Below are 23225 nucleotides of genomic sequence, written 5' to 3'. Positions count from 1 at the left end.
TGGCACTGCAGGATTTGATTCCCTGCCGTTGTAGTGTGTTACTGATGGTGACCTTTGTTACTGTGGTCCCAGCTCTCTGCAGGTCATTCACCAGGTCCCCCCGTGTGGTTCTGGGATTCTTGCTCACCGTTCTCATGATCATTTTGACCCCACGGGATGAGATCTTGCGTGGAGCCCCAGATCGAGGGAGATTATCAGTGGTCTTGTATGTCTTCCATTTTCTGATAATTGCTCCTACAGTTGATTTTTTCACACCAAGCTGCTTGCCTATTGTAGATTCACTCTTCCCAGTCTGGTGCAGGTCTACAATTCTTTTCCTGGTGCCCTTCGAAAGCTCTTTGGTCTTGGCCATGGTGGAGTTTGGAGTCTGACTGTTTGAGGCTGTGGACAGGTGTCTTTTATACAGATAATGAGTTCAAACTGGTGCCATTAATACAGGTAATGAGTGGAGGACAGAAAAGCTTCTTAAAGAAGACATTACAGGTCTGTGAGAGCCAGAGATTTTCCTTGTTTGAAGTGACCAAATACTTATTTTCCACCCTGATTTACAAATAGATTCTTTAAAAATCCAGCCACGTGAATTCATGGATTTTTTTTCACATTCTGTCTCTCACAGTTTAAGTGTACCTATGATGTAAATTACTGACCTCTGTCATCATTTTAAGTGGGATAACTTGCACAATCGGTGGCTGACTAAATACTTTTTTGCCCCACTGTATATGTACTGATTGGTGATTTGGTTAAGTTGTATAGATCTTATGGCCACAAGGAAATTCGAACTTTGTTCAGGGAAACACTGCCCTGGAGAGGGGAAGAAAAAACTCAAATGCATCTCCATGTAAATGTTGTCGTTCTAATTCAAAAATAAAAAGTTCCAAATATATATATATATATATATATATATATATATAACATATATATATTATATATAAAACATATTATAATATATTATATAAATATAACAACACTAAGATAACTTCAATCAATCATAAATAACGTTGTTACCATGTTCCGAGAATGTGGTTCTAAAAATGTTCTCTAACAACGTTATGAGAACTTTCATCAATCATGAATAACGTTGTACAGACATTATAAGAACGTGGTTCTAAGAATGTTTTCTAACAACACTAAGAGAACTTTCATCAATCATAAATAACGTTGTGACCATGTTCCGAGAATCTGGTTCTAAAAATGTTTTCTATCAATGTTATGAGAACTTTCATCAATCATGAATAACGTTGTACAGACATTATAAGAACATGGTTCTAAGAATGTTTTCTAACAACACTAAGAGAACTTTAATCAATCATAAATAATGTTGTTACCATGTTTTGAGATTCTGGTTCTAAAAATTTTCTCTAACAAGGTTATGAGAACTTTCATCAATCATGAATAACGTTGTACAGACATTATAAGAATGTGGTTCTAGGAATGTTTTCTAACAACACTAAGAGAACTTTAATCAATCATAAATAATGTTGTTACCATGTTCCGAGAATCTGGTTCTAAAAATGTTCTCTAACAACGTTATGAGAACTTTCATCAATCATGAACAACGTTGTACAGACATTATAAGATTGTGGTTCTAAGAATGTTTTCTAACAACACTAAGAGAACTTTAATCAATCATAAATAACGTTGTTCCCATGTTCCGAGAATGTGGTTCTTAAAATGTTTTCTATCAACGTTATGAGAACTTTCATCAATCATGAATAAAGTTGTAAAAACATTATAAGAACATGGTTCTAAGAATGTTTTCTAACAACACTAAGAGAACTTTAATCAATCATAAATAACGTTGTCACCATGTTCCGAGAATCTGGTTCTAAAAATGTTCTCTAACAACGTTATGAGAACTTTCATCAATCATGAATAACATTGTACAGACATTATAAGAACACGGTTCTAAGAATGTTTTCTAACAACACTAAGAGAACTTTAATCAATCATAAACAACGTTGTTACCATGTTCCGATAATCTGGTTCTAAAAATGTTCTATAACAACGTTATGAGAACTTTCATCAATCATGAATAACATTTTACAGACATTATAAGAACGTGGTTCTAAGAATGTTTTCTAACAACACTAAGAGAACTTTAATTAATCATAAATAACGTTGTTACCATGTTCCGAGGATCTGGTTCTAAAAATGTTCTCTATCAACGTTATGAGAATTTTCATCAATCATAAATAACGTTGTTACCATGTTCCGAGAATGTGTTTCTTAAAATGTTCTCTAACAACGTAATGAGAACTTTCATCAATCATGAATAAAGTTGTAAAGACATTATAAGAACATGGTTCTAAGAATGTTTTCGAACAACACTAAGAGAAATTTAATCAATCATAAATAACGTTGTTACCATGTTCTGAGAATGTGTTTCTAAAAATGTTCTCTATCAATATTATTAGAACTTTCGTCAATCATGAATAACGTTGTAAAGACATTATAAGAACGTGGTTCTAAAAATGTTTTCTAACAACACTAAGAGAACTTTCATCAGTCATAAATAACGTTGTTACCATGTTCCGAGAATGTGGTTCTTAAAATGTTTTCTATCAACATTATGAGAACTTTCATCAATCAATAATAAAGTTGTAAAGACATTATAAGAATGTGGTTCTAAGAATGTTTTCTAACAACACTAAGAGAACTTTCATCAATTAAAATAACGTTGTTACCATGTTTCGAGAATGTGGTTCTAAAAATGTTCTCTATAAACATTATTAGAACTTTCGTCAATCATGAATAACGTAAAGACATTATAAGAACGTGGTTCTAAAAATGTTTTCTAACAACACTAAGAGAACTTTCATCAATCATGAATAACATTGTACAGACATTATAAGAACGTGGTCCTAAGAATGTTTTCCAACAACACTAAGAGAACTTTAATTAATCATAAATAACGTTGTTACCATGTTTCGAGAATGTGGTTCTAAAAATGTTCTCTATCAACATTATTAGAACTTTCATTAATCATGAATAACGTTGTAAAGACATTATAAGAACGTGGTTCTAAAAATGTTTTCTAACAACACTAAGAGAACTTTCATCAGTCATAAATAACGTTGTTACCAGGTTCCGAGAAAGGGGTTCTAAAAATGTTCTCTAACAACGTTATGACAACTTTCATCAATCATGAATAACGTTGTACAGACATTATAAGAATGTGGTTCTAAGAATGTTTTCTAACAACACGAAGAGAACTTTAATCAATCATAAATAACGTTGTTACCATGTTCCGAGAATCTGGTTCTAAATATGTTCTCTAACAACGTTATGAGAACTTTCATCAATCATGAATAACGTTGTAAACACATTATAAGAACATGGTTCTAAGAATGTTTTCTAGCAACACTAAGAGAACTTTCATCAGTCATAAATAACGTTGTTACCATGTTCCGAGAAAGGGGTTCTTAAAATGTTCTCTAACAACGTTATGAGAACTTTCATCAATCATGAATAAAGTTTTACAGACATTATAAGAACGTGGTTCTAAGAATGTTTTCTAACAACACTAAGATAACTTTAATCTATCATAAATAATGTTGTTACCATGTTCCGAGAATGTGGTTCTAAAAATGTTGTCTATCAACATTATTAGAACTTTTGTCAATCATGAATAACGTTGTAAATACATTATAAGAACGTGGTTCTAAGAATGTTTTCTAACAACACTTAGAGAACTTTCATCAATCATAAATAACGTTGTGACCATGTTCCGAGAATCTGGTTCTAAAAATGTTCTCTAACAACGTTATGAGAACTTTCATCAATCATGAATAACGTTGTAAAGACATTATAAGAACATGGTTCTAAGAATGTTTTCTAGCAACACTAAGAGAACTTTCATCAGTCATAAATAACGTTGTTACCATGTTCCGAGAAAGGGGTTCTTAAAATGTTCTCTAACAACGTTATGAGAACTTTCATTAATCATGAATAACGTTTTACAGACATTATAAGAACGTCGTTCTAAGAATGTTTTCTAACAACACTTAGAGAAATTTCATCAATCATAAATAACGTTGTGACCGTGTTCCGAGAATCTGGTTCTAAAAATGTTCTCTAACAACGTTATGAGAACTTTCATCAATCATGAATAACGTTGTACAGACATTGTAAGAACGTGGTTCTAAGAATGTTTTCTAACAACACTAAGAGAACTTTAATCTATCATAAATAACGTTGTTACCATGTTCCGAAAATGTGGTTCTAAAAATGTTCTCTATCAACATTATTAGAACTTTCGTCAATCATGAATAACGTTGTACAGACATTATAAGAACGTGGTTCTAAGAATGTTTTCTAACAACACTAAGAGAACTTTAATCAATCATAAATAACCTTGTTACCATGTTCCGAGAATGTGGTTCTAAAAATGTTCTCTATCAACATTATTAGGACTTTCGTCAATCATGAATAATGTTGTAAATACATAATAAGAACGTGGTTCTAAGAATGTTTTCTAACAACACTAAGAGAACTTTCATCAATCATAAATAACGTTGTTACCATGTTCCGAGAATCTGGTTCTAAAAATGTTCTCTAACAACGTTATGAGAACTTTCATCAATCATGAATAACGTTGTACAGACATTATAAGAATGTGGTTCTAAGAATGTTTTCTAACAACACTAAGAGAACTTTAATCAATCATAAATAACGTTTTTACCATCTTCCGAGAATGTGGTTCTAAAAATGTTCTCTATCAACATTATTAGAACTTTCGTCAATCATGAATAACGTTGTAAAGACATTATAAGAACGTGGTTCTAAGAATGTTTTCTAACAACACTAAGAGAACTTGCATCAATCATAAATAATGTTGTTACCATGTTCCGAGAATCTGGTTCTAAAAATGTTCTCTATCAACATTATTAGAACTTTCGTCAATCATGAATAACGTTGTAAAGACATTATAAGAACGTGGTTCTAAGAATGTTTTCTAACAACACTAAGAGAACTTTAATCAATCATAAATAACGTTTTACCATGTTCCGAGAATCTGGTTCTAAAAATGTTCTATAACAACGTTATGAGAACTTTCATCAATCATGAATAACATTGTACAGACATTATAAGAACGTGGTCCTAAGAATGTTTTCCAACAACACTAAGAGAACTTTAATTAATCATAAATAACGTTACCATGTTTCGAGAATGTGGTTCTAAAAATGTTCTCTATCAACATTATTAGAACTTTCATTAATCATGAATAACGTTGTAAAGACATTATAAGAACGTGGTTCTAAAAATGTTTTCTAACAACACTAAGAGAACTTTCATCAGTCATAAATAACGTTGTTACCAGGTTCCGAGAAAGGGGTTCTAAAAATGTTCTCTAACAACGTTATGACAACTTTCATCAATCATGAATAACGTTGTACAGACATTATAAGAATGTGGTTCTAAGAATGTTTTCTAACAACACGAAGAGAACTTTAATCAATCTTAAATAACGTTGTTACCATGTTCTGAGAATCTGGTTCTAAATATGTTCTCTAACAACGTTATGAGAACTTTCATCAATCATGAATAACGTTGTAAACACATTATAAGAACATGGTTCTAAGAATGTTTTCTAGCAACACTAAGAGAACTTTCATCAGTCATAAATAACGTTGTTACCATGTTCCGAGAAAGGGGTTCTTAAAATGTTCTCTAACAACGTTATGAGAACTTTCATCAATCATGAATAAAGTTTTACAGACATTATAAGAATGTGGTTCTAAGAATGTTTTCTAACAACACTAAGAGAACTTTAATCTATCATAAATAACGTTGTTACCATGTTCCGAGAATGTGGTTCTAAAAATGTTGTCTATCAACATTATTAGAACTTTTGTCAATCATGAATAACGTTGTAAATACATTATAAGAACGTGGTTCTAAGAATGTTTTCTAACAACACTTAGAGAACTTTCATCAATCATAAATAACGTTGTGACCATGTTCCGAGAATCTGGTTCTAAAAATGTTCTCTAACAACGTTATGAGAACTTTCATCAATCATGAATAACGTTGTAAAGACATTATAAGAACATGGTTCTAAGAATGTTTTCTAGCAACACTAAGAGAACTTTCATCAGTCATAAATAACGTTGTTACCATGTTCCGAGAAAGGGGTTCTTAAAATGTTCTCTAACAACGTTATGAGAACTTTCATCAATCATGAATAACGTTTTACAGACATTATAAGAACGTGGTTCTAAGAATGTTTTCTAACAACACTTAGAGAACTTTCATCAATCATAAATAACGTTGTGACCGTGTTCCGAGAATCTGGTTCTAAAAATGTTCTCTAACAACGTTATGAGAACTTTCATCAATCATGAATAACGTTGTACAGACATTATAAGAACGTGGTTCTAAGAATGTTTTCTAACAACACTAAGAGAACTTTAATCTATCATAAATAACGTTGTTACCATGTTCCGAAAATGTGGTTCTAAAAATGTTCTCTATCAACATTATTAGAACTTTCGTCAATCATGAATAACGTTGTACAGACATTATAAGAACGTGGTTCTAAGAATGTTTTCTAACAACACTAAGAGAACTTTAATCAATCATAAATAACGTTGTTACCATGTTCCGAGAATGTGGTTCTAAAAATGTTCTCTATCAACATTATTAGGACTTTCGTCAATCATGAATAATGTTGTAAATACATAATAAGAACGTGGTTCTAAGAATGTTTTCTAACAACACTAAGAGAACTTTCATCAATCATAAATAACGTTGTTACCATGTTCCGAGAATCTGGTTCTAAAAATGTTCTCTAACAACGTTATGAGAACTTTCATCAATCATGAATAACGTTGTACAGACATTATAAGAATGTGGTTCTAAGAATGTTTTCTAACAACACTAAGAGAACTTTAATCAATCATAAATAACGTTTTTACCATCTTCCGAGAATGTGGTTCTAAAAATGTTCTCTATCAACATTATTAGAACTTTCGTCAATCATGAATAACGTTGTAAAGACATTATAAGAACGTGGTTCTAAGAATGTTTTCTAACAACACTAAGAGAACTTGCATCAATCATAAATAATGTTGTTACCATGTTCCGAGAATCTGTTTCTAAAAATGTTCTCTATCAACATTCTTAGAACTTTCGTCAATCATGAATAACGTTGTAAAGACATTATAAGAACGTGGTTCTAAGAATGTTTTCTAACAACACTAAGAGAACTTTAATCAGTCATAAATAACGTTGTTACCATGTTCCGAGAATGTGGTTCTAAAAATGTTCTCTATCAACATTATGAGAACTTTCATCAATCATGAATAACGTTGTACAGACATTATAAGAACGTGGTTCTAAGAATGTTTTCTAACAACACTAAGAGAACTTTCATCAATCATAAATAACGTTGTTACCATGTTCCGAGAATGTGGTTCTAAAATTGTTCTCTAACAACGTAATGACAACTTCCATCAATCATGAATAACGTTGTACAGACATTATAAGAACGTGGTTCTAAGAATGTTTTCTAACAACACTAAGAGAACTTTCATCAATCATAAATAACGTTGTTACCATGTTCCGAGAATGTGGTTCTAAAATTGTTCTCTAACAACGTAATGACAACTTCCATCAATCATGAATAACGTTGTAAAGACATTATAAGAATGTGGTTCTGAAAATGTTTTCCAGCAACATTGTGAGAACTTTCATCTATCACAGATAATGTTGTGAAAACGTTCCGAGTATAAGGTTCTATGAATGTTTTCAAACAACATAATGAGAACTTTCATCAGTCATGAATAACGTTGTTAAGACGTTCCAATAATGTGGTTCAAAGAATGTTTTCTAACAAACATTGTTAGAACTTTCATCAACCATAAATAATGTTGTAAAGACGTTACAAGAACATGGTTCTAGGAATGTTTTCTTTCAGCATTTTGAGAACTTTGATCAATCACAAAAACATTATATACACGTTCAGAGAACATTGTTATAAAAACGTTTCCTATCACCGTTATGAGAACTTTCATCATGCAGAAATAATGTTGTTACAACGTTCTTATAACAATCTTCTAAGAACATTTTCTATCAACGTTACAGCAACATTAATAACGTTCAAAGAACATTTTGAAAACATTACTTTAGCAACGTTATGTACTAACATTAAAAAAACTTTTAAAGAATGTTAGCGAAAGTTATGGGAACGTTCCCTGTTAGCTGGGATGAAAGTTCTGGCAGAGCTGAGAAATTTGCCACTGGCTGTGGCCATGTTGTTGGCGCTTGTGTACAGTCTGAACCTCAGCTACCCTCCAGAACTGAAATACACATTTGAGGCATTGCAGAAGATAATAATGGAGCTTGATGGAAACAGACTCTCAAGAAAAAATCAAGCACTGAAAACTCTGCTTGCTCGTTATTAGTCACTGTGGTTAAAGCCAAATGTTTGTTATTGGCCAGGTTTTATAGTATTTCAATTTCTAATTGTTATATTTTGGAGTTTTAAAAATAGATTAATGCATAAAGTTTGCCTTGAATTTTCACAAAAGTTTTCAATGTGGAAGACAGACAAAAACGTTGGCATTAAAATGGTTTGCACTGAATCAAATTGGGTAAGAATTGCACACTGCTATTTTTGTTTTCCTTATGATTGATTTTTGTTTAGCTCAAACAAGTACACCAAAGTTGTGATGGCTTTTCTGGTTTTATTTCTTTGTTTTCATGGGAATGTGCAATGATTTTATTTTCTTGTTTTTTCAGTCATCTTTAAGGATGTCTGCGTTTGCACTTAAGTGTTAAGTCAGCCACTTTTACCTTCAAGCAATGAAGTAAAGTTTTATTTGAAAAAATCAGTTTCTGCTGTTGTTAGTGTTCAAAACTATTTGGATATCGGCATTTCTTGCACTAAACTTTTGTTTTGGGTAATAGGGGCAGTGGTAGTAGAGGAGTTAACTGACCTCTCCTGTAACCAAAGGGTTGCAGTTTTACACCTTGCTTAGTGTGTTGCAGTTGTGTTCTGGATCAATGCTGCATCCTCCTTGCCTGTTGGTGGCTGTTGGAGGGAACCAGCTGCAGTGTGTTCAGTGTCTTGCCCTTTAATTCTTTGGCATGTGGCAGGGGTAGCTGACTTCCATAGCTGCCCTGGATGTGCATTATTTTTTAAAGTAATGTAACTACTATCAGATAAAATAGCAAAAAAAAAAAAAAAATCATATTAGCCAAATGGGATCTATGTTACATTTACCCATACAAATGTTGTATAACTGAACAAGGCTAATTAAGTACTATGACCCAAATGTATCAAGTTGACCCAACGTGTTGACATTTTGTTGACGCAACAAAATTATATTTTGCTGAATCAAAGCATTTTAGTTAGGTGGAAATCCTTTCCATGTTATTTTTATTACGTTCACCCAACATAATATTTTTGTGTTTAAATTTCACAAACAAATCATGTACTTAATGTTACATTTACCCATACAAATCTAGTTGTGTTGAACAATGGTAATTAGGTCCAAGTAACCAAAGTACATCAAGTTGATCCAACATGTTCACATTTTGTTCACTCAACAAAATTGTATATTGCTGAATCAAACCATTTCAGTTAGGTGGAAATCCTTTCCATAATTTTATTATGTTCACCCAACAAATTTTTTCTTTGAGTGTACATCGCCTTGGAGCTAAAAGAGTGGACAGCAGAAGACCTTGTCCCATCGTGGCTAAATTTGAACATTTTAAGCAGAAGGATCTTGTTAAAAGTCACGGAAGAGAGCTCAAAGGAAAAGATTTCAGCGTGAATGATCAGTTCCCGAAGGAGATTCTGGATCGACGCCGGGTTCTCTTTCCGCTGCGTAAAAAGTTTATCCAGGATGGGAAGAGAGCTGTCATCTCGGTGGATAAGCTTTATGTGGACAATAAACTTTACAAGGAGCGAGGAGTGACTGACTGGCTGTATTAGCCCAACATCAGGTCAGACATGTATTATTCTTATCAGGATTCACTGGGTTTGATCACGTCAGGATTAAACAGCTGCTAAATCAGTTTTCTAGATGATAAGATCACCTGTTCTTCACCACCTCACACCCCATCACCCCATCTTTTTAGTTCTTTCTTCTTTTCTAACCTGTATCTGTACTTTCCCTTCCTCTTTACTTGGTTCTGTTCCTTTACACATGTATGGCACAACAACACAACTTTCCAACACTGCGTCAGACTCGACACACACACACACACGCACACACATGCACACACACACGCACACACACATGCACACACACGCACGCACACACACACACACACACGCACACACACACACACAGATATATTAAATTCATAGCACAATATCATAATTTATGCGTCAAATAATACAACCACAAACACTGTTGGATCTTTATTATTATTATTATTATTATTATTATTATTATTATTATTATTTACTTTTTTGTTATTTATTAACATACTATTTATACATTTATATACTTATTCCATCCTATTCACATGAAGGCGTCATATTTTAGCTACTCACACACACATCTATGGGTGCACTAAGGTTTGTCTCATGGAACGTACATGGGGCTGGCTCTAGAGAGAAGAGATTAAAAATTTTTGATCAGTTAAAGAGAGTGCAAGCAGACATAATATTGTTACAAGAGACTCATAGATCTTCCACATCCGCAGATGAACTTAAGACACCTGAGTTTCCCAGCATGTTCTCTGCCTGCTATAACTCTAGGCAAAGAGGTGTAGCTATTTTAATACACAAAAACATCAATTTCACAGTATTGGACACAGTTTCTGATCCAGAGGGTAGATTTATAATGTTAAAATTATCTGTACAGAACCAACGCTTATGTATCGTCAGCATATACTGTCCAAATATTGATGACCCTCCATTCTTTCATAATTTTTTCTCTGTACTCTCAGAACACTTGGACTGTCCACTTATACTGGGAGTGGGCTTTATATTTAGAACATAATGACCTGCCTGGAACATCAGCACCTATTCTTTGGGAGGCAGGAAAGGCAGTGATGAGAGGTAAAATAATCTCTTTCTCATCACATAGGAAAAAAACAGAAAACAAACGTATTCAGGAGTTAGAAGAAATCATCAAGTCTTTAGAGGCATCCACAGAAGAAGAGTCAATGAGCAAATTATGTAAAGCTAAATTAGAACTTCATGGAATTATTGACAAAAAGACACAATTTTTAGCACAAAGACTACGAATAGAAAACTTCGAACATAGTAATAAATCAGGTAAATTCTTAGCTAGCCAATTAAAAATAAATAAAGAGAAAACTACCATATCTGCTGTTAAAGACTCAACCGGGAATATAGTTAATGACCCTGAAAAAATAAACAACACCTTCAGAGACTTTTACCAAACGTTGTACTCACCACAGATAAACCCATCAGATAATGAGATCAATGAGTTCCTTGACAGGATAACACTTCCTAAATTATCAGACAGCCAAGTTACAGTCCTGGACTCGCCACTAACATCAGCGGAGCTCCAGGAAGCCCTTAAATCCATGACTAATAGGAAAGCTCCAGGTCCAGACGGGTTCCCAGTAGAATTCTACATAGAATTCTGGATCATTCTGGCTCCAACATTTTTCAGAATGGTGAGGGAAATCGATGAGAGCGGCAGATTACAGCCAAACATGAATTCAGCCAATATTAGTCTCTTGTTAAAACCAGGCAAAGACCCAGCATTTCCAACCAGCTATCGCCCAATTTCTCTTATTAATGTTGATCTCAAAATAATTTGTAAAGCCCTGGCCAAAAGATTAGAGAAGGTAACCCCCTTCATAATACACCCTGACCAAACTGGTTTCATTAAAGGTAGACAGTCATCCACAAACTCACGTAGATTACTTAATTTGATAGATTTCTCTTACAGTAGAAACATAGAAACTAGTATACTATCTCTAGATGCAGAAAAAGCTTTTGATAGAGTTAACTGGAAGTTCTTATTTGCAACTTTACATAAATTTGGCTTTGGGAACTTCTTCATAAACTGGCTAGAAACATTATACAGTTCACCAACAGCACGTGTCAGGACGAACGACCAAATATCAGCTAGCTTCTGTCTTCAGAGGGGGACCAGGCAGGGATGCCCACTCTCCCCCTCACTTTTTGCTATTTTTATCGAACCACTAGCAGCAGCAATTAGGCAAACAACAGATATTAAAGGGATAAAGTAAGAAAATAGAACATAAGATCAGTCTTTATGCAGATGATGTTTTACTCTTTCTCCAGAATTCTCAATCCTCTCTCTCCCAAGCAATAGAACTGATAAACTCTTTTTCAAGAGTTTCAGATTACTCTATAAACTGGTTAAAATCCACAGTTCTACCAATTAATTTCTCATTTGTCAATTTGCTTAATACACAATTGGAGTCAGGGAATATCACATACCTGGGAATTAATATCTCTCCCAAGTTAGCAGATCTAACCAAACTAAACTACATCCCACTTTTAAGGAAAGTGGAAGATGATCTTGCAAGATGGAAATCCTTACCAATATCACTCATGGGGAGAGTGGCTACAATTAAAATGATGGTCTTACCCAGAATAAATTACTTATTCTCGATGATCCCAAACAAACCACCAGCTGACTGGTTTAAATCTCTGGACTCCTCAATTACTAAATTCCTTTGGCAGGATAAACCTCCACGAATTAGCTTAAAAACGCTTCAGAAGACCAAAGACAGAGGAGGACTGGATTTACCCAACTTTTATTATTATTTCTTAGCCAACAGGCTGCAATATATACCAAGATGGTTGCAAGATAACCCATTAGACGAGTCCTGGTTAGATATAGAACAGACACTTTGCAATACGATAGAGCTTTCAGACTTACCATTTATTAGCTCAAGCATAAGAAAACATGAAAGCTTCAAAAGTATTAGTATCAGCACCTCTCTGACAGCATGGTGGGAGTATCTTAAAATGACAGAGTCTTATAGTGCCATGCAGATGCACACCTATCTGGAACAATCCTGACATTTTGCAAAACAACAAAATGATGAACCTTCCGGACTGGAAAAATAAAGGAATTCTATACCTGGAACACATATATGAAGGATTGGACTTCATCCCATTTAATCAAATAGTCTCCCAATTTGGAATGGATAAGAATAGCTTTCTAGAATATCACCAAATTAAATCTGTAGTCAAACAAAAATTTAAGCTCAATAAAATAGAATTACAAACACCACCAAGGGTATTAGACTTTTATAATCTCAAACCCCCCAAACTACTGTCTAAAGTATATAAGACACTGTCCAAAATAGACGATAAAATTGCAATCCCTATTGAAAAATGGGAGGTGGATCTATCAGTTAGCTTTGACCAGGACTTCTGGTCCCAAACTTGTTTAAAAACTTTTAAAATGATCAGACACCCCAATTTACAATTAATTCAGTACAAAATTCTACACAGAGTACACTATACAGGTCATCGGATGTTCAAGATGGGGTTTGTGTCGTCTGACACCTGTACACACTACACAAACAACATTCCTGACAATTACATTCATGCACTGTGGTCCTGCCCACCTGTCCAGGAATTTTGGGGTAGAGTATGTGAGGATCTGTCAAAATGTCTGAAATGTCGTATCCCAACTTCCCCCTCTCTTTGTTTACTGGGGAAGCTGGACGATGTCCCGATTGCAACATCTTTGGTTCACGTGGTTCTGACTGCCATATGCATCGCTAACAAAACTATCCTCTTGAATTGGAAAAATAGAGAAAGTCTCTGCATTAACCAGTATAGAAATCTTTTGTTAGATCATATTGCACTTGATATAGCCTCTGCTTCCACTTCAGATGAATCTCTCTGGGCTCCTTTGATCGGTTCCATCACATAGCGAGGGTGGGGGGCCGTTGATGTTGTCCTGCAGGATGGTGTGGGTGAGGGGGTGTGGGGTCTGAGTTTGGAGTATCCGGATGTTCCCTGGAGGTGGGTTCACTGGGGGTGTCTGGGACTGGGGGGCCGTTGCCCCCCTCTGGAGGTGCTTGGGTTGCCTCGGGGGGTGGACTGCTGGCGGTTGTGAGTGGGGCCTCTTGGGGATCTTGGCGGCGGCCATGGGTCACTGCCTGGCGGCTGCAATGCCCCTGGGCGGGTCTGGGTGGGGGCCTGGGGGCTCGGGGTTTGGGGGTGGCCGGCCCCGTGAGGGGGATCTGGGCGGGGCCTTGGGGGTCGGGTCCTGACATGTATGCTGCTGGGAAGATGGCAGGGACAACCAGCAGTGCCTGGCCCGGGTTCGGGGGCCTCAGGGAGGCCTTGGCTCCTCTGCCGTTCCATCACAGGGGAGGGGGAGGTCCAGGAGGGGGAGGACCCAACCTTACCTGGATGTCCCATGTCTTATATATTCTGGAAGTTGTGCAAATGCAGGGGTGGGCATAGATATTCCACTGGGGTGGGGCTGGGTTGGTGCCCTCGGACTCCGTGAGGCTCTGTAATGCTGCTGCTTTGGGCCCTGGCAGGATGGGCTGGGGTCTCCATGCCCTGGGTGGCAGTTTGACAACAGAGGTGCCTATTGGGGCCAGTAGGGGAGCTGGCTCCCTGGAGGGCTAAGCCCAACCAGCCATTCCTCCCCATCCCCGCATATTTCTCTCCTCCTGCTCCCTCACATCATCACACAAACATACACATAGGACCTTGGGGGGTGGGCAAGTCAGGGAGTGTGGGTATGGACCCCATTTCCGCATTCCTGTGGAAACCTGCCCCCCAATTTTATTTGCACTTTATACACTTCCACTGACGACATTCCACACAAACACACACTTAGGGCCTTGGGAGTGAGCACATTCAACGGCATTTGGCAGGGGGATATTTCAGCCTCCTCCCGAGTGCCGGTGCCCACTTCCAATTTTAAACTGCACTTAGACACTGATGGCTGAGGGTGTAAGTGGGGTGGTGCGGTGGCATCAGCTGGCATATGCTGAATGATGCCCGCACTGCCCACTCACCACAGCCATGGAATACACCTCATGATCACACAACACTATATTGGAGCAGGCGGAGGGAGACTAGGGGTCTTAGCCACCTCTGTTGTTGCTAGGCTTCCTGGGGCTGGAGGCTAGGAGGGAGATCTGGCTGTCTGGTTGGGGTCTGGGGTGGTGGGTTGCTGTGCTCAGCGTTGGGCGGGGGAGCCTGCTCATCAGCACCCCAGCAGAAAGGGTCAAACTCTGGTTACCGGTGATGGTTGTACCCAATGTGCAGCAGTACCGGGACCAGAGTGAATAGGGTGTGTATGGGGAGCATGAGTGGGTGTCCGGCGTGCATTTTTGTAAGTCTTGGGTTGTATGTGCATGTTTGAGCATGAGGGAGGGAGCGTGTGACTGTGTTTGTGTATGACTGTATATGTCAGGTGGGGCCTTTGGGTCCTCTCCTCTCCTGGAACTTCTCTTGATGATATAGATCTCTGTCCCCCCTCCCCCTGCCACACCTGGTGTGGGGGCTTGTGCCTTGGTCTGCCTGAGTGTTCGGGGCAACCGGGTCTGGGGGTTTAAGATTTTGGCATCTGCCTGATGGGGTCTGGGTCCCTGGGCTCTGCTGGGTCCCCGGCGGGGTGGTCGCCCCTGGGTCCCGGGTCGCTGGGTCCCGGGCTCGGCCGGCTGGGGGGTGGGAGGCTGCGGGCGGGCCTGTGGGCTTGCCGCTGATATCTCTGGGGACTCTGCCGGCTGCTGGTTGTGGCCCCCCGGGGCGATCCTCTGTGCCTCTCGAGGGGGGCGGGGGCCTTCCTGGTTGCAGTCTCCTTGGGGTTCCTGCGTTCTGGGGCAGCGCCTGGATCTCTGGGACTTGGAGCTCCCCCCGTCTCCTGCGCATCTTTGGGGGGCAGATCTGTGGTCCCTCACACTCTCTGTTGGGCGGTCCTATAGAAGAACCTTAAATAAACAAGCGCGTGTACACACACAGGTGCTCACATGGTGTCCTCAAAAGTATGGGCTTGGGCACGTTAAACACAGGTCTTAAGACTATGGTGGGCACTTAATGCGTTGTGATTTATTATCGTGATTCTTCAGTTAAGCAATGTTGATTATATATATATATTTTTTTTTCTTTTCATCAAGTTGACGCAGTGATAGGTAGATCTTGTTGTATTGTTGTTGTGTCCCTTTTTTTTGTGTCCCTTTGTTTTTTTTTTGTCTTTTTTCTGCAGGTCTGGAAGCAGACTCTTGTTCATTATTGTTTATTTTTGTGGAAACCCCCCCCCCCCTCTCTCTCTCCCCACCTTTTCTTTTCCTCTCTCTTTCACCTCTGTCTCCGTGTCTGGTCGGAATTACAAAGCATTCAACAACAATAACAATAACGTTTTAAGTATCAGGCGTGACATTAAAAGCAAACGCTTTGATGCTCCACCTGAGAATAAATCTGTAAGGCTTGTCACCAGCATTCAGACATCAATTCAGCTTGCTTCACAGCCAGACAGGACACGGTAAAAAAAAAAAAAAAGAAAAAAAAACATTGAGACGGGGGAGCACTACAAGATGGACAAAGAGGCAGAAACTTATTTGCCCTGCTGCTGATGAAACAAAGTACAAAGGGGAGGAGCATGTGTGCTAACATGTGAACTTCAATCAATGACGGTGGTCATCCTGGACTTACAAAGAGAGGCTCAAAAGAGACTGTTTCCTATGGTTACACCCAGTAAAAGAGTGCTTGCTGCAGTCAGGTAATGAACAAGGCTTTTTGACAACAACCAGTTGAATTGATGAAATGTCAGAATTGTGGAAAATTTACAGTTTATAGTAACGTTCCATCCCATTCCATTCATTGCATAAAAATAAACATTAAATGAATAATTTGGCATTCAGCTGACTAAATGATTCATGGAACATCTCATCCGAGACAACAGTGTTTGTTTCAGCTCCGTTGAGTTTCCCAACAGATCTAGCCAAACCTAGCTGATCCTATATTTTTCTATCAGCTGTAAGTTCTAACGTAGAAAATAATGTTACAAAATATTGAATAATTGTACCTTTCATTCGATAAAAATTATGTTCACATTTTTTATCTTGTGAAATCTTTAACATAACATTTTTAATTGGTCTTTTTGACGACAATTGGCTAAAAAGTCTTTAAGTTTATCATCACAGGATGGCATGATAAATAAATAAATAAAATAATATAAATAAATAAATAAAAATAAGAGAGAAAAAGCAAAATTAATTAAATGAAACGTAATAGTAATAAAACGTTAAACTGATCTAAATCTGTTGTGGAGTCAGTGCCACTGGAAAAAGGAAGAGGATGGGGGAGTATTTCTTAGCACAAATCACGTTATTGATTTAGCAATGCAGCTTAATTTCAGACGCTTTAAGGATGATACTAACTTGTGTTATCGATGGAGAAGTAGCACAGAAACACACTTCTAGATGAGGAGATAAGGAAAAACTGCTGATTACCAATACTATGCACAAACAAACCTGTAACTGCAGTTTCGTTATTTATGAATTAACCTTAAGTAGTGAATTAATTCTTAGGATTTCTTGTGCGAGTAGTGTTCTTAAAGAAAAAGAAAGAAAGAAAGAAAGAAGGTAAGAAAGACAGGTAGTTTAGGTAAGGGACAACCTGAAACTATTTTGTTGAATTGATAGTAAAGTGGTTGTCCTAATTTCTAATTGGAGAGATCACACCGCAACATGAGTTTAGAACAGCAGTTATGGGAAGTGTTGTTGGATTAATTTGATCACACGCTTTGGGTCTTATTTTTTCTTTCCACTGATTTAGCGTTAGGTTAAGTGTTTCACACTTTCGCTTCAGTCTGACATTTGCTTGGTGTGTGAGGGCACAGAGACGTGTATGGACCGTGTGTTTGACTGTGTTTATTTTGTTTGTTTGTTCATTTATTTATATGGGCATGGCCGAGCCTTGAGAAACATCAACAAAGCCATTGGACTATTCTGAGTAAATTAACCAATTCAAATTCAAATTCAGGATCCTGAAACAATTTGGTTATAACCTCTAATTGATGAAGGACATCTTAAGAATTCATTGTACAATGCTTCCTCTCCAGTGTTGCCGGAACTGTTATAAAACCCATGCATGGTTGTATATTTTAGTTTGATCATTTATACTCATTGAATTATTGTTGTTTGCTTTATGTTTTAATTTCTTTATAATTTTTTCTCTGTGACACAGGTGGAGATGCTGGTGGCAAAGTGGATCCCACTCGTTTCTTTCTCCCACACACATTCTTACTCTCTCTTTCTCTCTCTGTGTATGTGCATGTGTATGTGTTTGTGTGTCCGTGTGTGTCCATGTCGTGATGTCACTGTACCTTTAATTGCGCTTGCTGTTTGTAACTGTATGTGTCTGATGTTGAAGGTATCAGAGGCTAGGGTCAGTAAGAGTTAGGACATTTTTATGCATAACCATTAATCCCTAGGCGATCGGTTCGGGGAACTTCTGGTCCGGCCGGAGTGTGAATCTTCCTACCAACTATCTGCCAAGATCAATTGGACTGCACAAGCCGAGAAAGCCTTCATTGGACCAAAACTACACACACGAAGATACTTCGCCTTCGGTGCCAGGCGTCGACTGGGTCCTGCTGAAGGTCACCAAAAGAAAGTGGACGGAACCAAGGTGGACCGGGCCATACAGGGTCACGGAGAGGACGTCACACGCTGTCCGGCTGGACGGTAAAGGAGACTCCTGGTACCATTGGACCCAGTGTGCTGCAGCGGAAGAGCCCCACCGCACCCTGACCGAGGTCCATGAGAACCTGTCACAGAGGGAGGATCCTGACCAGGACGAGAAGCAGCTGACATCTGCCTGACCAGAAAAAAGAATCCAAAAACCAGGAAGAGAAGTAGCTGACTGCAGTAGCGTGCCAAGCTACCAATTCTGCAGGACGAGGTAGCATGCCAAGCTACCACCACATCCAGCGGGACGAGAATCGTGACGTCATCACCCCCTGCAGCTGCCTGGAGCCAGTGAAAGGACCTCAACAGGGGGAAGAAGTAACCACCCTTCGAACATTTTACTAGGGTTCTATTTAACACCCTCATTTATTTTACAAGGGTTATATTTTACACCCTCTACTCATTTTATACTATTATTCATTTGCCTTTTTAGTATTAGAAATAGTTTTACACTCATTGCATTTTCACACTCAATTCTGAATGCACATATTGATCACCACTGCCATCTCTCCTCCACCTGCTGACCCAATTCTCCAGATGCCCTTGTTACTAGCCAATCCTAACATCTATTTGGGAGGGGAACCCTCTAGTGGTAGTGATGACTTTCATGATGAAGAAGATGATGTTAGAGTGTGAGAATGTTCAGTGATTTATGTAACAATCCCTTCACCTGTTTATTTCCATGAGTTTTTGATTGTGTTTTTATTTTTTGACCATTGATGAGCTAGGCATGCCTGCTCCGTGCTAAAAGGCGTTCGTCCCGAGATCGGGAGGACATGGGGGAATTTTCCCTGTTAAAGTACAATGGACAGGGTTTTTCGCCCTCATACGGGTGTGCATGCGATATGTTCATGACGTGATATGTTCAGTTAATGCTAAAGTCATGTTTCATGTATTGTTTCACAGTTTCTCATAGTCACAGCTGTGCATTCATCTGTTTTTTTTTCTTTTTTTTTAATTTCTAGATCATTACATGTTAGAGCTAATGTATCATTCTGGAACTTTATCCTGTGTTTTGAGATGGGTTCTTAGTAGTGGTATTTGGTGTTTTTTAATTTCTTTTTACCATTTATTGATCTAATCTTTGTTGAACTCTTAAAAGAGTTCAAAAGGGGGATTGAAAATATATATATATCTCTCATACAAGCTCTTTCATATATTATTATAAGCTCTTTTATATGAACAAATATGTATCTCTCACTTATGCTCCTTATATATTATCATAAATACATTATTATATGCCTTTTCATGGAATCTTGTTATAATATCGAAAACCTCTCTGTGCCTTTTCTGCTCAAGGTGAACAGCTGCATGTTTTCCCCTGCACAGAAAAGGGAGTGAAAGTGCTCCTTCCTTCAGTTCCTCAATACAAGAACAACTGTCTTTGTTAGCAAAGGATGTTGCAGGATGTGTCCTGGTCATCTCAAGGTTGCATGTTCTTGGGATGAATTGGTCTTTCATTAACAAGGCTACTAGCTGACGTGCGTCTGCATGTGCAGATGGCAGAATTACGTGTGTGTGCATTCCATAATTGGTCAATAAAAATAGCTGCTGAGCAGAGAGAGCTCAGAACACTTGGGTGCAGCAGATATGAGCTAACCGCGGGGTTTAGCTGGAGCTGCAGTGTTCTCCCTCTGCAGCGGTGAAGAAGAGACTGGTCTTCTGATCATTTTGACTCCACATTCTACCAACGAAAGGTGTTTCTCTCTCCATCTGCTCCGAACCTGTATGGTCTAGAAAATAAAGACCAACAAGTCCAATCAGAACATTTACACCAGCTTTGGTGTGGATCAGAATACCAAGCTCCAGAAAGTTTCCATGTGGAGTTTATATTTTCTGGATGTGCGTGAGGATTGTTTAATTTAAAGAATTCACCTTAGAAATTAGAGGTTGTTTAGTGTTAAGGATATTTAATGACATTCTTTTCATTTAATAATCAGTTGTATGTTCTACTTTTGGGGAATTGTCAACACGTTTGACCAAGGGGGTACTTGTGGTAGGAGAAAACGGCTCAGAGGGTCCACAAGTCAAAAAAGATTTGGAACCACTGCCTTACGGGACCGGAATTTGGTTTCACACACGGGTCAGATTTGCGTTTTCGGATCTGAGGTGACTCTTGTTTTTCAGACCTCCTCCCCAGCGGTCAGGTTGGGACCGAGGTGATACTACGGACTGATTAGCCGGCTGAAATTATGCCTACCGCCTCTGATCAGCGGGTGGGGTGTCCCACATGTGTGATTCATTTTCATGCTGGATGCTGTTAAGTAAGCTGCTCAGAGCTGCCGATCAGTGGGAACGGGAGTGAGCTCTCTCTCTCTCTGTGTGTGTGTGTGTGTGTGTGTGTGTGTGTGTGTGTGTCCTTCATTAGAAGATGTTTAACAGCCATAATTTAGGGCAATGGGTATTATTAACATCTCCTAATCATGTTGTTGTTTATGCAGCAGCCTCGGCTCCGCACTCACAGAATCGCCTGACCTCGATCCAGCCCATATATGAGGATTCTCTATGTATCATCACACACACACACACACACACACACACACACACACACTCATGCTCACATTTATATATACTAAGTGCTTCTGCAGTCAGTGCACTGGGTCATCTGCACTCTATTGTAACATATTTCTCCACATTTTAATCCCGGAAAAGAAAAGCTGATCCCATAATTTACATAACGCGTACAGAAGCATTATTCATAGACATTAAAAAGAGAGTATGGGCCGATTTCCTAGAATACATTACAAATGTCTAAGATACAACTGAAATGGTACAGCTATGACTGAAATGAATGCACATTAACAAAAGTCAGGAGAACATTTTATTGGAGGGAATCTTGACATGTACTGGTTTGTTTAGAACAGATTTAAGATTTCTGATCATCTAGATGCAAGATTCTACCTTCATTAATGCTGCTGCAGCCTTGATGCTCATGTCAGCAACTGACTCCCACTTCTTTCGTCGTGGCAACCTGTTAAGTGCAGAGCGGGAGCTAGAAAACTAACAGAGGGATGCGGTGCACGGTGTGAGGGGAGTCTGGGGGACACTGAGCCCGTCCACCACCTCCACCATGCGAAAGCCACGACCTCGAGCTAGAGGATCTACAATCTGCACACACACACACCCACACACACACACACACACACACACACACACGTTTTAAAGATAATTCATAAATGTCGCTAATTTAAGACATCATAGTGTCATTACTAGGGTTGTGCAGTTAGTCTAATATACACTCCAATTTTCATTTTAATGTCAGAAGTCCACAAAGACATTATGACCTTCCAAAATATCACAGACGGTTTGTCGCATTCCTCCTTGCAAGCTCTAATTATGTTTTGCTTTTAAAAATATGCAGATTTCTGCTCTTTCAGTTTTTTTTTAAAGTCCATAAAACTAAAGATGGCAGAACAAGGGCAAAACACAATGATGCACACGACACATTAAAAACACCCACAATTGGTGAAGCAGCTTTAGCAATATTTCCCCACTTGGTTTTATTTCCAAACATCAACACTCCTCCCAGTTGGGACATCTGGGCTCCCATACCAGCTCTTCTCTGCTTTGAGAGCAGCGATGTCTCTCTATGTTGCATTTGTATGATTGATCTCACAGAAAATGTATTACCTGATATCAACAGTAGTTTAAATGCATGTCTGAATAATTTCAGAAGTCTTTTGTTTTCACTCACTTAATTCACCTGCTTGGTGGTCTGTGTTGCTTTAAAGCCTTTTAAAAAAAATTCCACAACCCCAAAACTCACAGAAATCAAAATTGAAATGCCTAAATCAGTTGCTTTTTACTCCACAGTGTTTTTACTTGCTGGCATTTTCAGCAAGTATTTCTCTTAGGTAGCAGGTTTATGCAATTCCCACTAACGATGGTTATTCTCCCGTACCACACACTAATTAAAACTGCAGCAACAGAAATCCAAAATGTTTTTAAAGAATATTACACAACATTTAGTTTAGACTTTGATGTATTGCAACACTACTTGTTGTACATCATTTTTGTGGTTATTAATCCAAAATTGCAGTTTTGAATTTTGCAGATTCAGGATATTTTACAGAAAAGTGTTTTTTAACTAAAACACCACTCAAACCCACAAAAGTGTCAAACCTCACCTGCAGCATTTTCATTATCTGATTTAAATGAGGTTGGGGCATAAATAATTCTGGAGGCAGCATGGTGTTACAGCTGGTGGCACTGTTGCCTTTCAGCAAGTTGGTTGCAGGTTTGAAACCCAGCTGTGGCTTTTCTGTGTGGAGTTAGTGTCTCCAGGTGTCCTCCTACACTCTTAAAAATAAAGGTTCCAGTTAGAACCAAAGACGGTTCTTCACAGTGATGCCATAGGGGAACCTTCTTCGGTTCTCCAAGAAAACTTTTGCCTATTGGTTCTTTAAAGAACCATTTATAAATGGGTTCTTTGAGGAACTTTTATTTGGTTCTCTGTGGAACCTCACATATGGTTATTTGTGGAACCCTTTTAGGGTTCCACAAATAACCATTTATCAAAAGGTTCTATGAAGAACTAATTCAATTGGGTGCTTCAGAGAACCGAAAAAAGTTCTTTAAAGAACATAATT

General features: G+C 38.2%; 1 pseudogene; it reads right to left on the bottom strand.

The window, feature by feature from the left end:
- The window catches only part of LOC139071499 (inactive rhomboid protein 1-like), a 77955-nt pseudogene extending 55769 nt beyond the window's left edge, over positions 1-22186 (bottom strand).
- Positions 22187-23225: the final 1039 nt, after the last annotated feature.

This window comes from Nothobranchius furzeri, chromosome 8 (genome assembly GCF_043380555.1).
Source record: "Nothobranchius furzeri strain GRZ-AD chromosome 8, NfurGRZ-RIMD1, whole genome shotgun sequence".
In the NCBI taxonomy this organism is placed as follows: Eukaryota; Metazoa; Chordata; class Actinopteri; order Cyprinodontiformes; family Nothobranchiidae; genus Nothobranchius; species Nothobranchius furzeri.
This window is presented reverse-complemented; position numbering and strand designations above follow the sequence as displayed.